Genomic DNA, 12,518 nt, shown 5'->3' on the forward strand with positions numbered 1-12,518 from the left:
AAATTGCTCTACAGTTGAATCAGTTCACAACTCCCCCAACAATGCATTAATGTCTCATTTTTCCCCCATCCCCTCCAACATTTGTCATTTACCTTTTGTATCCTATTAGACAATCTAATAGATATGAAGTAGTACCTAAGAATCATTTTAATTTGCATTTATTTAATCAATAGTGAGTTAGAGTATTTTTCATATATCTATAGAAAGATTTGATAACATCATCTGAAAACTTAGCATCTGCTTTGATCATTTATTAATTGAAGAATGACTCTTATTTTTGTAAATTTGACTCAGTTCTCCATGTTTGAGAAATGAGGCCTTTATCAATTTACTTCAAAATTTTTTTCACAGTTATCATTGCCAACTGTATTTCCCTCCATGTTATTCCCCCCTCTTTATTCTATTTTCTCTCTCCTTTCACCCTGACCCTTCTCAAAAGTGTTTTGCTTCTGACTACTCCCTCCTCCAATATGACCTCCCTTTCATCACCTCCCCCACCTCTTCTCTTAATACATTCCCCTCCTACTTTCCTGTAGGGTAAAATAGATTTCTATACCCAATTGCATGTGTATGCTATTCCTTCTTTCAGTCAGTTCTGATGAGAGTAAAGTTCACTCACTTCCCCTCACCTCCTCCCTCTTCCCTTCCACTGTAAAAGTTTTTTGATGCCTCTTTTATGTGAGGTGTCTGAGCCCGGGAGTTGATCTCCAGGTCGTCCTGAACACTGGAGCCAGTGCTCTTACTCGCTGTGTTACCTGGCCACCCCCTGAATATAATTTTTAAACCAGTTGTTTTTCCAATGAGGTATCTCACATTGTATTCTTATTTTTTCATTCTTTTGGTTTTGTTTTATAGTTTCTTGATTTCTCATAAAGTAATTGGTTTCCATTTTATCCATTCTAATTTTCAAGGAATTTTCTTCAGTGAGCTTTTGGACCTCTTTTTCCATTTGACCAGTTCTGCTTTTTAGGGCATTCTTCTCCTCCTTGGCTTTTTGGACTTCTTTTAACATTTTGCCCAGTCTGTCTTTTAAGGTGTTATTTTCTTCAGTATTTTTTGTGTCTCCTTTTCCAAGCTGTTGACTATTTTGTCATGATTTTCTTGTATCACTCTTATTTCTCTTCACAATTTTTTCTCTACTTCTCTTGATTTTCAAAATCTTTTTTGAACTCGTCCATGGCCTAAGACCAATTCATATTTTTTCTTGGAGGCTTTGGATACAGGAACTTTGACTTTGTTGTCTTCTTCTGAGTATGTGTTTTGATCTTCCTTGCCACCAGAGTGACTAAAGTCAGGATTTTTGCCATTGTTTCCTCATTTCCCCATACTATTACATGACTTTTAACTCTGTGTTAAAGTAGGGGTCTACTTCCAGGGTGGACAGTGTGCTGTCCCAAACTTCAAGGAATTTGTGTAGTTTTCAGAGATACATCTAGGGACCTACAAGTTTTCAGTTCTTCCAGGATGATAGTATCTAACAAAAAGTATTAGGGGTGGCCAGGTAGCACAGTGAGTAGGAGCACCGGCTCCAGTGTCAGGATGACCTGGGGATTGAATCCAGGCTCAGACACTTAGCACCCACCCAAAAACACCTGGCTGTGTAACCTTGAGCAAGTTACTTAACCCCAATTGCTTTAAAACAAATAAAGAAAGGTATTTGGTGTTCTCACAAGCCCTCCTTTGTGCCCCTCCACTGTGGCCACAAGTCTGCCATGCTAGTGCTCTTTCTTGTCTTGGCATTGCCGGCCACAGCTGTGACCTGGATTCAAGTATGGGTAAAGCAACAGAGCCCTGCCTCAGGGCTAGCAAAGAGACCCCTGTAATCTCCTTCTAACTCCTTGACGTCTGTGGGCTGGGAACTCTAGAAACAGCCACAGCTACTGCTGCTGCTGATGCAGTCACTTTCAAGGCCTTCTCCTTGTTTGTTCTGGTCGGAGCTCTGTTGGCCCAGCCTACTCTGGACTGCGCTCCACTCTCACCCAGGGGCAACAGGCCTTCCCTTCTGACCTTCCGTGCTATCTTTGGCGTCTGTGGACTGAGAGGTCTTGAAACTGCCACTGCTGCCACCGATTCAGTCACCCTGAGGCCAGCTCTGGATTTGCTGGGGCTGGGTCCATGCTGGTGCAGCCTGCATTGGACTATGCTTATCACCCTGTGCAATAGACATATCCTGCTGATCTTCCAAGTTGGCTCAGGTTGGAAATTTGTTTCACTCCTTCTTTTTGTGTGTTCTGCTCTTCCAGCATTTGTTTAGAGTTATTTTTTTTAAGCAATTGGGGTTAAATAACTTGCTCAAGGTTACACGGCCAGTTATTTCTGGGTGTGGTGCTGAGAGTCTGAGCCCAGATTCGATCCCCAGGTCATCCCGACTCTGGGGCTGGTGCTCTTACTCGCTGAGCCACCTGGCCGCCCCTAAGCAATTGGGGTTAAGTAACTTGCTCAAGGTTACATGGCCAGGTGTTTCTGGGTGGGTGCTAAGTGTCTGAGCCCAGGATTCGATCTCCAGGTCATCCTGACACTGGAGCCGGTGCTCTTCCTCTCTGTGCCACCTGGCCGCCCCTAAGAGTTACTTTTTAAAGGCATTTGAAAGAGTTTAGAGGAGAGTTCAGACAAGTCCCTGCTTTTACTCTGCCATCTTGACTCTGTCTCTACCCTTTGTATTTATAAGAGGGAGTATTCTATAGTCATTTATTCGTTAATGCTTAAACAAGGTTAAATAACAATGCTTATTCAGTTGAAATTTGCAAGTTATTTCAACTAAGTAAACACTTATTTTGCTCTTAAAATCTGAATAGCCCTGTACTAAGCCCTGGGAAAAATAGAAGAATTAAGTAATATATAGCCCTCATCCTCATGGAGTGCTGCAGGAGACCAGGGAGGTGGGGTGAAGGGAGAGTTTGTGACACCCACAGATAAGGGTATATGATAATATTTGGGTCTTATCATATCATATAGTAGTGTCTTCATTTTAGAAATAGAAGTAAAAAGAGTATTCTTGGTGTGGATTAGTCAATTGGCATGGTTCCTATTCTCACCACTCTCTATGCTTGGGTAAATTACATCATATCTTTGGACCCTAATTTCCTCATCTAACAAAATAGATAATTGGACAAGATATTATCTAAAGTGCCTTAGAGGCCTAACATTCTATGTTTCTAATTCCAGCTTCTTTGGAACCACATGAACCTACAAATTTTCAATGTGGTTTAACTATGATGCAGTTAGGTTTCTCAGAGTAATTTATTTTATTTCTGTCTCTGCCTCTGCTTCTGAGACTTTCTCTACTATGGTCCCTGATCAACATTAAACCTGGACTGTTCCTTTTATATGATTGTTTTATTCATCAGGTTCCCTACTGCGAGAGATATAAAATCTCTGGTAATTTTGAAGCTACAGAAGACAATCGTCTCCAAAAAATGGAAACTAAATGTCACAAAGAACCACAGGGAGGATTGTGGTCTGTGTGAGAAGGCTAAAACCTGCCCCCAGTGAGAGACTTTGAAGAATAGGAGTACAAGATGTCATCAGGAAAACCGTTGTTCACAAGAATAAGCCACTAAATACGAAATAGGTTTTAGAAAGAAATATCATTTAGTAGAGGAGAAAAAGATGGAAAGTTAACATTCTATAGGATTTAAGTAAGGGTACCCACATGAACTGTAGGTACACAGGTAAGCAATTTTGCCAAGAGGGCAACTTGCAAGCAAGGCAGATAGAGATGGGCATCAGTAAATGTAAACATTTAATAAAATTTGAATGAAGCTAAAGCAAAAGAAGAAACACAAGCTTGGGTGGACCAGAAAAAAGACCCAGTTGTAGGGACCCCAAAACAAACATGTTTTGTGTGGATCCAGGACCTGTGGGAACCCCAAATTCCTTGTTGCCATCTCTGGCATTCCTGGAGCGTTACCAAAGTCAGGGGAATATTCTGGGTTCAAACAATCTCTAGCCACAGTTTGACATTAGGTTCAAAAATAAATAAATGATCCATAGTAATCCATAAAACACGCTAGGGAAAGAAGATGAGCTAATCACATGGCAAGTGGACAGCCTGGTATATTTAGAATCCTCTGGATGTCAGGAGGAAGTGAGGAAGGTCCCCAAATGAATCACTGGTGTCAAACAGAGGGCATGGCCTGAAGAGAGACAGGTATGCTTGAGTTACAATCTGTATCCTTGGAGAGATCATCTGCATTCATAAGATCCCAGCTCTGCTCAAGAATTTTAATATTTATATGATAGGCAGTATACTGGGGGGATAGAGAGTTGGCCTCAGAGTCGTCAAGCCTCTGACATGGGCCGACTGTATGATGCTGGGTAAATCACTTGACCTCTCTGCACCTTAGGCAACTCTCTAAGACTATGTATCACAGAACAGTTGTTGATCAACATTGTCAGAGAGGGTTCCCTCACTAGAAGTTCCTCATACGAATGAAATCAAAGGTTCAGACCACATGTTTATGTATTTCAATGCCTCAACAGCCTGTGACTAGACTGGTGCTATGGGTTACTCCCTCCGTTCCCTAAAGGGCAACCTATCTGTGACTCGGTGGATGGCTCCTGAGAATTGTGACTAAAAGTGTAAGCACCCTGCAGTCAGGCTTAAAATCGAGAGTTATTTATGGTAGCCTCTGTGCCACAAGTGACTAGCTAATGACAGCTTAAAAATGGGGCCATTATGGAAATATATTTTGCATCACTGCACATGTATAATCTACATCAAACTTCTTGCAGTATAATGAGTGCAGAGTCCAATATAATGGACAATAAAATCACAAGTCTGTAATTCCTTTCTTCCTCAGTAATTCACATACGGAATTTGTAAAATGAAATTTAAAACTCCTGCCTTGTAGATTAGCTTATAAAAGTGATTTAAAAATTCTACCATTGCTTAATAGAAATCTAGCTAGTAGATTTTGACAAAGTAGTTTCTCTTTCCCCAAACAAGAGACTTTAACCAACTCTTTGGAGTTGGGAATCAGAGTCTTTTTTTTGTGCACAAACATATTTTTTGTTGTTCAGTCAGTCCAGTCGTGTCCCTCTCTTTGTGATCTCTTTTGGTTTTTGTTTTTTTTTTTTTGGCAGAATAGTGGAGTGGCTTGCCATTCATTTCCTTCTCTAGCTTATCTTATAGAAGAGGAAACTGAGGCAAACAGGGTTAAGTGACTTGCCTAGGGTCACACAGCCAGTAAGGGTCTTGAGGTCAGATCTGAACTCAGGAAAATGAGTTCCTGACTCCAGTCTGGGACCTCTATCCACTGCAACACCTAGCTGCACATACATACAAATAGCACATAAACAAAATACCTTTTCCCTCAAATAACCAGATAGATACACAATCATCCATTTTAATGTTAACTGCATATAAAATAAAGAATGAATACAAGTTACATTTGTATATTTTCCAACAAAAGAACTCACCAGTCATTTTTTTTTCTTAGAAGTCAAATTATTGGGATTCAGAAAACCTGGGTTCAAGTCTTAACTCTGTTATTTAGTATTTGCACGGCCTTAGGAAGGCCACCTCATTTAGGATCATAGAGTCACACCTGGAAGGGACCTCAGAAGTCACCTAGTCCAATCTCTTCATTTTATGGATGAAGACACTGAAGTCTAGAGATGTTAAGTGATTGGACTAAAATTCCGTGGGTCGTGGAGGGCAGAACTGGGGTAGGAGCCCAGGTCCTTTGACCCAATTCTCTCTCCACTAGGCTTTTCCAGCTCTTTGGGCCTCCATTTCCACGACTGGGCTAGATGACTGCTGAGGTTCCTTCTGGTTCTGAAACTAGGAAACGGATTCCACCGAGGCACAGCTTTACCAAGTACAATGTGAATTCATATTTGTAGACCATTGTGAACTGTGTTATCTCTTTATTCTGTGTCAGAAGGTAGTAGCCCCCCTCCCCCCCCCCCGAAAAGAAGAAAAAGATGCAGCACATTTGTAGCACTCAGTTACCTGGGACTCAGAGCAGTGATTCGGGCTGCACCACCTGAGCTTTGCCCCAAGTCACCAGCCCTAAGGGGACTGAATCTAAAGGAGCCACGGCTACCATAGTTCTTCAGCAGCACAGAGACAGCAGAATCGAACATCCAATTAGCAAACACAGTTGATCTAAATAGGAAGCTAGCAGCGGTGGGCTGTGGTGGGCTTTTCACTCAGGGCCTTATCGTTTCCTCTATCAAGCTGGGTGCTAGTCCACCCCTCCCACCTGAGGATGTGCTTCCTTCTGTTTGCTGTCATCTTGGTTTGTGTTATTTATCCCGGGAGGAAGAATTCCTATTTATGGTTCTGTTTAAACTGTCATTGTATCTAGGGGGGAAAGCCAACAGTACCAGCAAATCACTAAATGCAGAAATCTAGTTGGAGGCAGGAGAGGGAGATATCTTTGGACCATCGTGCTTACTTCCTCCTTAAAATCAGTACTACCAACTGAAAACTGAAACACTACAGATAATAATTATATTAGTTTAGTTTTTTGGTCTTTTTGGAGGGGGGAAGGCGGGGTAGTTGGGGTTAAGTGACTTGCCCAAGGTCACACAGTTAGTACATGTTAAGTGTCTGAGGCTGGATTTGAACTCAGGTCCTCCTGACTCCAGGGCCAATACTCTATTCTCTCTGCCACCTAGCTGCCCCAATAATAATTATATTAGTTAAGAAATCATAATGAAGTGAATCATAATTACTAGCAAATGGTAAAAGGGAAACATTCACATATCACTAAATATTACACATTTCCTAACACTGTTATGTTGAGAGACATAAATGTTAGGGTAGATAGATATTGGCAGATGCTTTCTTCTATTTGAATTTTTTAAAAAATTGAAAGTCACAGCTCATTTCTGGGGTACAATTGAAAAATTTCTGCCCTGACCTCGGAAATATGTATTCACTCAAATCTATGTACACTCAGCCAGTGACCAACTTGTTGGGCAAACATCAGAATTTCCTACAACCACAGCTGAAAGGCCGAGTATCAAGAAAGTCCTTATCCCCACACACCCAGGATTGACTGGAATAATATATAAGATCTTATTCAAGTGACTTTAATCGCATTTTCCAGAAATGTCAAAAATGTTTATTTTGGTTTAATGGAATAAAAATTGCTTGCTATTTATAATGAGTGCTGTGTCAAACTGAATACTGATCCTTAGCTATGTATTTATGAACTACAGAGGCACTCAACACATGCATAAACATGCATATTACTACGTTAATAATTAAATATGTAACATATAATAATATTAATAAAATTACTAACATTTATATGGTACTTACTATTTGCCAGTAACTTTACAAATATTATCTTGTTTGGTCCTTAAAACAACCTTGGAAGGTAGGTGTTATTATTATTATTATCATTAGTTTGTGGTTGGGGAAACTGAGGCAAACAGAGGTTAAGTGACTTATCCAAGGTCACAATACATGCCTAATATTCTATTACTAATAATTAATTAATTATAATTATATTAATATTGTATATTAATATGGCTAATATAGGTCTGAGGTCAGATCTGAATTCAGATCTTGACTAAAGGCCCAGTGTTCTGTTCACTATGCTATCTAGCTGCTCATAGACATGTGCATACATGCATGTTATTCTTTTGAGTCCACTCTGTCGTGTCCAACTCTCTAGGACCATATTTGGAATTTTCTTGGCCAATACACTGGAGTGGCTTGCCATTTCCTTCTCCGGCTCATTTTTACAGAGAGGCAGACAGAGTTAAGTGACTTGCTCAGGGTCACCCTGCGAGTAAATGTCTGATGACACATTTAAATTCAAGTTGTCCTCACTGCAGGTTTAACACTCAATCCACTGTGCTATGTAGCTGCCACCAGAGATATGCATAGATAGAGTTAAAGCAGAGCTTGAGCACAAGCAGTCAAAATAACCACCATCTGAAAGCTACCACAACTGACTTTTCTGGGTGAGATCATCTCCTTCAGGAAAGGCACAGAGACATAGCAAAAACGGAGACCCTTAAGATCATGTTACGTTCATCGCTTTTGCTCTTATACATAGGTTAGATTTCTGAGTGAGAGGCAGAGTTGAATGACTTGTTAATATATAAATCAGCTATTAAAGCCATTCATATTTTATACATGATTATTGAAACTTAAAAAAAGTTCGGAATGTCTTTTCTAACTACATTTCATTGGCAGGGAGCATTACTTTTTATATTTTCTTAACAGACATGACGTGACATCAGTGTATTAGATGGTAACTTTGTCTTCCTTGAACAGCCTTGGTATTTAAGAGTGTTACATGTCATAGTGGAGTGTAAGGTTCCCCCTCCCAAAGTTAAAGACCACCCTCTCTTTCACTGGAGAAAAAATAAGTGCATGCTTTATTTTCCCTCTTTTGATTCGCAGGTAGCCTTATTAAGTGTTATCACCCAAGTGTCCTGGGCCCCTGAAACTTTCCCAATTTTTCTTTGATGCCTGAAACTATTTTAAAGATGAGAGGTGTGGTGATAGATAGAATGCTGGACTTGTAAGATCTGAGTTCAAATCCTGCCTGAGGTATTTACTAGCTCTCTTACCTTAGGTAATTCACTTAGTTATTAATTTCCTCTTCTGTAAAATGGGGATAATAATAGCATTGACCTGTTATACACTATACTCAATAGCTAAATGACCCTGTGCAAGTTAATTTACATCTTAGTATCCCCATCTATAAAATGGAGATCATGATATATTTACCCAGTTATTCATCATTCCCAGGGATTACCTGTTGTGCTCCAGAGAAGTCTACAATTCAATGTTCAATGTGAGGCACTTACACCTTGAAAAATGGCAACCACTACGAATCAACAGGGGTGTCAGATGATCAGCTGCCTTCAACACTCCTAGTGCTGTAGGGGCCAGATTAAAATATAATTGGAAAATATTTGACAAAATAAATTAAAAAATGCAATAAAATATAGATAAATTACATTTTAAAACTAAGTCAATGTACATCTCCCAGAGAACCTCATATATGGATTAGTGGCCCCCTGCTTTTATTTTGGTTTGATACCATTGGTCTAGAATCTAGACTTTAAAAAGTCATGAGAAAAACGTTAATAATGTAGATTAAACTTAAAAGTGTGTTCTGTGTACTTTTTTTTCCTTCAGAGAGCCTGTCATTAACCCTTTACCAGCAGGCTGATTTCATCCTTTCCCATGTTCACAAATGACACTTGCCTGGAATTCATTCCCTCCTAACTTCTGCGTCTTAGAATCCTGTTTCCTTAAAAACTCTACTCCAGTAACGCCATAGATAATAAAGCCTTCCTTTCTCCTCCTAAATAATTTTGCATTTTTTACATGTTCACATATGTATATATGAAGCAGTGAGACAGTATAATGAATAGTTCTGGATTTATAGACGGGAATATGACTTTAAATTTGGCCAGACACTTAATAGCATTTATTGTCTGTCTGACCCTGGAGACATCACTTAACCTCTATGTTCAACAGGCTATTCCCTACACTAGGGGCAGGTAAAAATTAAGCATGCTAAATATCTGAAAGTTCAGTGATGGGCGTACTGCTGGTTAATAAACAACCACAGGTCATAGATTTAGTGCTGGAATATATGTAGTCATTGAGTTCAAATCTCTCATTTTACAGATTAGGAAACTGAAGTCCACAGGTGGAGGGTTGTGATTTACCAGATTATCATGGAGGAGGGAAAATTGTACACAATATGAACTTTGGGGTGCTGTGGACAAACCTCACTGATTTTCGAGATTTTCATAGTAACATAGATTTGGATCTGAAAGGAATGTAAGAAGCCATCTAATCTCCCTCTATCTGCCCTTTTACAAGTAATAGATAGCACTTCTGAGGCTTTAAGGTTTACAAAACATTTTAGAAATAACTTGTTTTATCCTCACAAAAACCCTTTGAAGTAATTGCTTTTATTATTCCCATTTTACAGATAAGGGAATCGAGGCAGACAGAGGTCAAGTGACTTACCCATGGTCACTGAGGTAGTACCTGTCTGAGGTAGGATTTGAACTGAGTTCTTCCAGATCCCAAGTGCAGTGATTTATCAACTATGCCACTTCGCTGTCAAATGAGGAGACAGAATTGGAGAAATTAAATGGTTTCCCCAAGCTTACACAAAGAGTGAGGGAAACACAATATGAATCTAGTCTTTCAGACTCAAACGCCAAAACTCTTTCCATAGTACCTCGCCGCTTCTCCTAAAACAGTCTTTTTTTTTTTCTTAAACAAAGAATGTGTTTATTGCCTGTGTTCCCACATCACCATTTCACATTATTTCCAGGTCCTTCTCCCAGGCCCCAAGGGCTGATGGGATGACTCTCCCAGGAAAGCCACTTGACCCAGGCTGACCTGGCCCAGCCCACCAAGGCCATTGTGCAGTGTACAAGAAGGAAGGCAGCTGATCCAGTCTGAAAAACGGGCTTTGCCAGGTGGGGCAGGGTGGGGTGGGGAATATGGAGGGGTCCAGGAGAGTCAACCCCTGGGCTGTGATGGGGCTCAGACAGAGAGGGCTGGAGCTTCCAGCTTCCACTTTCAGAAATACAAAGTAGCGGCTTTTGATGGAGTCTTTCTTTTTGTATTAAGTTAAAACCAGACTCTGGTCCCTTATTGTGTTAAGGAGGCTTTAGGCTGAAGGAGAGGCTGGGGCTCACCTGGAAGGGTCCCCCCTGCTCCTGTGGAAAAGGTCATGAGCGGAGGAGGAAGAAAAGAGACTGCCAGTCTTGCCCCTCCCCCCTCAGAACATTATTTTTCACCTTTTTTGTAGGAGGTGAGGAAACCACCAGCCAACCTCGTAAGCAGGAAGAAGGAAGCTCACCGTTGACAGGAAACCCTCTGGTGGCCCTGTGTTCCTCCTCCCCCCCCCCCAACTTTCATCACGAGGGCCCAAGCCCAGCCCAAAGCAGGCCAGTCCAGGGCAAGGGTGTGGAGGGGAGGGGATGAGAAGGATTTCTACTTCACAATCCCCCAACACTATATACACCCCTACTGAGCAGCCTTCGGCTCTCTCCAGTCTTCCCTGTTCAGGAGATAAGACACTCAAATACACAGAACCGTACAACATCAGTGCTGGAGGGGAGACCTTAGGCAACCAGTCCCGGCCCCCTCATCTGACAAATAGGGAAACTGAGGCCCAGAGATGGGAAGAGACTTGCCCAAGGCCACAGGATGATTCAAAGAGAGAGCTCAGACAGGAACACAGGAACAAAACTCCCCCAGCATAAGACAAAAATCAGAGAACACAAAGGGAAAATGAGAATGAAAGGAGGGGATGAAGGAGGGGAGGGGAGGTTGGGAGGGGCCCTCGGTCTCAATACCCTTCCTCTTCCCGATAATAGTGGTACAGAGCTGGGGCTGTCACCTGGGCCCACCCCTGGCCCATCTCCAGTAGGACCTTGGGGACAGATCTGTTGCTCCAGCCCGACCACCTGCCCACTCTGGTTGGCGTCCTGGGTGTAACCCATCTGCAGGGACATAGAGGTGTTGTCACATTTGTCTGTGCCCATCTTGGTGCTGTAGATGTGCCTCCTGGTGCCTGGGGCTGTCATGCCAACCTGACTGGCACACTGGTTGGTTCCCATCTGCAGGCTGATAGTGGAGTGGTCCATAGGGGCCAGAATCTGGTTCTTAGGGTTCTACAGGTGTCTCCGGGTACCGTAGGCTATCATTCCCGACTGGCTGGCATGTTTATTGGTGCCCATCTGGAGGCCAATAACACACTGCCCAGCCTTCAACTTGGCGTCATCAAAATTCTGCTCTTGCTTCTCAGAATACTTGACCCCAATGTCCACGCCACTCTAGCCCTTTTGTCTTGGCCTTGCCAGCCAGGGCCAGAAGTGACACTTGAACCTGGGTCATATTCCGACTTTCAAAGAGGTCATTGGCTTCAAAGAGATCCACAGGGTTCATGCCATAGTTCACCATGGCCTTGATGAAATTGGAGAGATTCTCCAGCTGATGCCAGTTCTGTTGCGAGCATGAAGCCAGGCTGCAGTTTGTTCATGAGAGTGCATAGGATGATACCATCTTTGAGTCCCTCCTGGAAATCTGGTCTGATGCTGAGTTCTGTGAGACCCTCAATCCAGTCCCTCAGCTCACCTTCCATTTGTGGGTCGTACTTGGACTGGAGCCGGTTCTTGACCTCGGCTGACAGGCCGTAGGACAGACCCTTGTTGAACTGAGTGGAGCTCATGGTGTCGCTGGGTCAGGCCCGAGGGGATTGACTGACAGGCCGGGACCGGATGGGAGCTGACCAGACGGACTGGATGGGACAGGACCCTAAATCAGTCTTAAATGCTGATAGTCTGGCCTGGATTGCAGTCCTAAAGTCCCCAAAGTATGTGGCTTCCTTGAAAGACAGAGTTTAGTGCCTGCTGCTCCAAATAGTTTTGTCAACTTTGTCAAAGTTTTATTGTTCTCCTTCTTTTGACAAGGTATCTGGAGACCAACATGGAAATGCAGATTGTCATGACCAGATTTTGGGTCTGAAGCTCTTCAGACTCCCAGTCATGGGACCCTGGGCTTTGGT

At 42.2% G+C, this 12,518-nt stretch overlaps 1 long non-coding RNA gene and 1 pseudogene across 1 annotated transcript; both read right to left on the reverse strand.

Annotated features, from left to right (window-relative positions):
- Positions 1–10,202: 10,202 nt before the first annotated feature.
- Positions 10,203–10,737, reverse strand: LOC138171135 (uncharacterized). Its single transcript, XR_011170810.1, has 2 exons — positions 10,471–10,737; positions 10,203–10,297 (listed from the first exon to the last, which is right to left on the reverse strand). It is a non-coding gene; the product is annotated as an uncharacterized lncRNA (long non-coding RNA).
- Positions 10,738–11,300: 563 nt separating this feature from the next.
- Positions 11,301–12,257, reverse strand: LOC138171136 (calponin-2 pseudogene; annotated as a pseudogene).
- Between the last annotated feature and the right edge of the window lie 261 nt (positions 12,258–12,518).

This window comes from Petaurus breviceps, unplaced genomic scaffold (assembly GCF_028583685.1).
Source record: "Petaurus breviceps papuanus isolate PSGF00001 unplaced genomic scaffold, PetGlider_PUasm1.0 419, whole genome shotgun sequence".
Classification (NCBI taxonomy): Eukaryota; Metazoa; Chordata; class Mammalia; order Diprotodontia; family Petauridae; genus Petaurus; species Petaurus breviceps.